At 37.5% G+C, this 5123-nt stretch overlaps 1 pseudogene; it reads right to left on the reverse strand.

Annotated features, from left to right (window-relative positions):
• Positions 1–1806: 1806 nt before the first annotated feature.
• LOC113285317 lies at positions 1807–2879 on the reverse strand (annotated as a pseudogene).
• Between the last annotated feature and the right edge of the window lie 2244 nt (positions 2880–5123).

Raw genomic sequence — 5123 nt, forward strand, 5'->3', positions numbered from 1 at the left:
ATCCCTGGCTTTAAGTTCATAATTCCAAACCCATGCTACACGAAACAAACCAAACATATATATAAGTAGAGCTAGAGAAAACATCATGGTAAGAAGTAAACAATGTGCGATGAACAAAACAAACCAAAAATATCCATAAGTATGACTAGGGCAAACATCATGGTAAGAAGTAAGAAGTGTGTGATGAGATTGATGTCGTCTCTAAGAGACGAAGAACATTCACTTAGAGAATAATACATTACCTGCTTGTGGTAACTGATTTGGCTCCATCAACGTGTCTGTAGTGGAAATTGATGAAGTTGCAATTGGAACTGGAGTTGTTGTTGCTGTGGTATTAGAATTTGTTGCTAATGCTACGGTGCAAGAATTTGTTGTTGCTACAATTGCTCCTTGTTCAGCCATTTCACCTTGAATGAGTCAGGAAACAAAAAAATACACATAAGAAACAGGATGACGCTCGGACAAAAAAAAGTAGGAAGTGCTCTATTTGTAAAAAAAGACACTTTGGACAAGCTTCAAATAACTCAATAGCCTACGCCCTACATCGTCCTCCTGTAAAAATTTGTTGTCATACACAAATTCACGTGACCAAATATCTCTTCTATACTGTCGTGATCAGTCGAACTGCTACAAAGGAGCACCGTCTTATACCACCAAACATAATCATCACGAAATATATAATACAAGAAAAAATCTTGAGCTCTTAGGTTTCTTTTGCAATGTTACTAAATCGGCTAAGGTTTAGGTACCAATCCACAAAACAAACTACTGATAATATGGAATAGATCGAATTACCTTAATAATATGATCCAGAACCGCTACTACTACCACCACCTCCAAGGTAATTTCTACCACCCAAGATGTGACTGGAATATAGTGATGACGAGTAAGAGCTACTGCCAACCTTCCACCAAAACACAAGTATATATAAGCTGTCAAGAGAAAAGATTTAAAGTACAGAACTGGTAAGAGGTTTAATGCATACATGAGGTCCACGAGAGATATAATCACCGACGTAGCCGGTGTACATTCCATTGACATCATTGCTGCCATAAGAACCTAACACCATATCATTCATGTAAATAGGAATCATACACACAATTGGTAAACACTCACACCACCCAGAAAAGATTCGAACTCGAAACAACACCAAAAAAAATAATTAAACTTCCTACCTCCACTATAACCGAGACTCTGACGACTTCCATCAATCCCATGCGAGTCCTGAGCAGAGAGAGAACTTCTGCTGCTAGCACCATACCCCAGGTGAGATCACCCAAGCCTAAATCATAGCGGGGTATTATAAATAGGTGCTTAACGTCAGCAGAGAACAACACTGGGTTAGCATATTTAGGCAGAGAGTCTTCCTGCTGATGCTTCTCTCTCAACTATGCTTCTGCTTCCACACACTCCTTAATGACCTGCCACATTAAGTCGAGTTCTTTCCTAAGTGAGTTGCATACAAATATACAAAGATAAACTCATTTTCTTTTTCGATAAATGAAGGCAGGATCATATTTGGCTAATACGTGGAAGTGCAACAATTACGCATCGATAATGGGCAGAAATTGAAATAAAAATTACCTCCGTAGCATTCAATAAAGCATTGAACAAAGTAGGAAGTGCTCTATTTGAAAAAAACGCATCCCCTTACACCGACAGATTCTCAAATCACGCTTCAATTTTAGGAATATCATTTCCAACCCTGGTATAACAAAACCGAAATCAACTGCGCAGGGGAATGGAAAATTTTCAGTTGTCCAAACATAACACTTTCCTACTTATAAGTTTATTGCTCCACAAAGTTTAAAGTAATAAACTAAAGGACAACAAAATCATTCCAGAGGCAGAAAGAAACAAGGATGCAACACATGATGGTGAAACCTAAGTTGCAGGCTTAGTGGCAGCAGAGAATTTTCATCTTTTCTTTGCAAGGCTCTCAGAACGACGATCTCGTTGTTCCTTCAATCTCGAGGCAAGAAGCTTCTGGTAATATGCCGCCTCTGATTTTGCCTTGGAAATCCTCTTCTTTTCCTATGCAATGTGTCCCATCTTCCTTTGCAGAGTAAAGGGAGTCACAATCCTTTGAACCTTTGGAGCCTTGCTTGTCTGCTTGCCTATAAACATACAAAGGAAGGAGTTAGAACAAGCAGTTTTCAGTTTTCAATCAATCTTGAAAATGATGCTTCATAACTAGAAAATGACAATGCAAGGACAAGGAATGAATAACAAACCTTTTCTGTTTGTGAAGGTAAGGCGATAGGTGTCGACGTAAATTGTTACATCATCCTCCTTGGACAAGTTGAACAATTTTTGGATCTTTGAAGCCCTCTTAGGACCCCTCATCCTGGGCTTTTCAGTGTAGGTCAAACCAGGAAGATATTTCTCCCCCTTTTAACAATAACCAAATTCAAAACAGAAAGGTCTGGCTGACAATGAAACCACGAAGAGACTTCCTTCTCCTCTCCCCATTACGTCTTCCATGTCCTCGGAAGCATGGAGTTCCTAACAAAAAAAATCAGAGACCACGAAATTACAAACCTATGTAACTCAAACAACTAAAATCCAAAAGGAGGTATAGTTAAAAAACATGTAAATATAGTGGAATGATTTTCACATCCCCTGTACCTCAGTGAAGCAAAAGCCTATATAACTCAAAACTGTTCATACCCAAAAAGAGACCATGTAATCACAAACCTATAACTCAAACTACTAAAATCCAAAAGGAGGCATAGTAAAAAAAAATGTAAAGATAGTAGAATGATTTTCACATCCCCTGTACCTCTGTGAAGCAAAATCCGAACACGGCCAAGGGTCAACACTCCCTGTTTCATGGGAAACCCCTGCTTGTCGCAGCCTCCCATAATATTAAATACATACCCTTTGAATTCCTGTTGGGGAAAAATAACAATTAAGAAAAACATTAGGAAACTAAGATGCAAACTGGAAAACATTTCAGCAATATCAGAATAGTGGTAATACATACCTCCCTGAGAACATCTCCACTGACTTCTTGTGAAATCGTCTTATCATAAAAGGCACGCCTACACACAATCAAATGACATTTACCATAAGCAAAAAGAATATACCAAATGCAGTTACGAGTTAGCATCACCATCAACTAAAATAAAACACTATCATGACTTAAGATGTAATCTCCACATTTATCCTCCATATTTTTGAATAATAAAAGGACTATCTCATATTCTTCAGGTTTGAAGCCCTAGATCCAAACAACTTGAATCAGCATATTCACAATTTGAACAAATTTATTCATACAAAAATACACCATACAGTACACCAAAATCAACTGGGGATTTTTCCTCCTTGAGATGAATACAAAAACCTAATGATCTTACAAATTAAGCAGTCCAGATTTTTCATTCCAACCCTGGATTATACGTATTCAAATCCATACATAAAAAGGTAATCCAAATACCAAATACCAAAATCAACTGAGGATTTTCTTCCTCCTTGAGATGAAGATGAAGAAAACAAGAAAAGTCCAAATGATACTGAATACTAAAAACAACGACCTAACAATCTTTCAACATAAACCGTCAAATTAGTCATTTCAACATAAACAACTCCGACGAACCCTAAATTGAAATCGAAACAAAAAATTGGTACCAGATGAAACCCTAAAATCTGATTTAACAGATGATAAAACCCTAAAATCAAAAAATTGATGATGACTTATGCAGATCAAAACTAAAATCGAAACCTAAACTCGTTAATCTTACACAGTTCTTCAAATATCAGAAGATTAACGAGTGTGGAGACGAGTGGAGAGGAGAGGAGAAAAAAGAACAGGAGCAGAAGAGAGAAAAGAAAAACTGAAAATGAAATCTCGATTTGGCCAAGTGCTGAGATATCCTCAACAGCACGCATGTGAAGAATCTCACGCGCATGGGAGGAAATATCCTCTGGTATAACTCTTCGTGGGCGGAAACATAATGCCACGCATGTGAATGGCACACACACATTCTAAAGGTGTTACCACCCAAGCGTGACCAAGCGTGTGACTGGCACGCCAATAAAAAATTTGTAACGGCTTAGACCTTTTGCGAATTTTTTTAACGGCCATTTGTAACGGCTGACAAGCCGTTCCGAATGGCTGTTACTAATCCAGGAATTTGGTGTAGTGAGCAGCATGTACGGTCATGATAATATTAATCATGACCAATATCCAATCAGAAACACATCAGGTCTTCGAAGTCAGATTGTGCAACTATACAATCCGGAAAACAGTAACTCTTGCTGCATTAATTGTCAATCAACGGATTGAAGATGTCTATGCACGTTTCGCCAGACATATCAAAAACCACAGTCTTGTCGTATGTATGGATATCGAATGGGTATGATTACGTGAAACTAATCAGCATAACAAAGTTACCATGTTGCAGCTATGTATCAGACATCGATGTTTAATATTTCAGTTCCTTGGTTGTGATAAGGATTATGTCCCTGAATATCTTTTCAATTTTCTCAACGACGGGAGAATTACATTCCTTCAAGCTGGGATCGATTAAGAAGTGCCTAAGATGAGGGTTGATTACGGGTTGAACGTTGCTAGAAGTGAGGATCTTGCAGGTTTGGATGGTTATAACCTTGGAAGAAATGATCTTCGTAGAGCCGGGTTGAAGAATTTGATGTGGTATGTGCTAGGGGATCAGATCTACCCAAGCGTAGAGGCATTACCTTAAGTAGATGGGATACTGATTTTTTAACAGATAAGTAGATTCAATATGCTTGTTTAGATTCTTACGCTTCGTTCAACATCGGTGCTTTGATACGTCATTCATGTTTGATTGCTAAAGTATTTTTTGGATAGATTATGTTGAATTGAATCAATTTCATGATTTGGGTTATGTTTTGCTGAATTGATTGACTAGTTGTATATGTTGTACTACTATCTTGATGAGTTAATGTTTTCTTTCTTATGAGATGTGACTGTAATTAGTCTTGTTGAATGGTATTGAAAGTTCATCTCATTCTCCTTCTTTTATGGGATTTATAATTGGTGGTGGAATTTTTTAACTTTATGAACATATTAGGGCAAACCATATGTGTTTTTCTTATTCTTTTTTTTTTTTTTTGCTATTTACTGCCATCTAATGCTT

This window comes from Papaver somniferum, chromosome 6 (assembly GCF_003573695.1).
Source record: "Papaver somniferum cultivar HN1 chromosome 6, ASM357369v1, whole genome shotgun sequence".
Classification (NCBI taxonomy): Eukaryota; Viridiplantae; Streptophyta; class Magnoliopsida; order Ranunculales; family Papaveraceae; genus Papaver; species Papaver somniferum.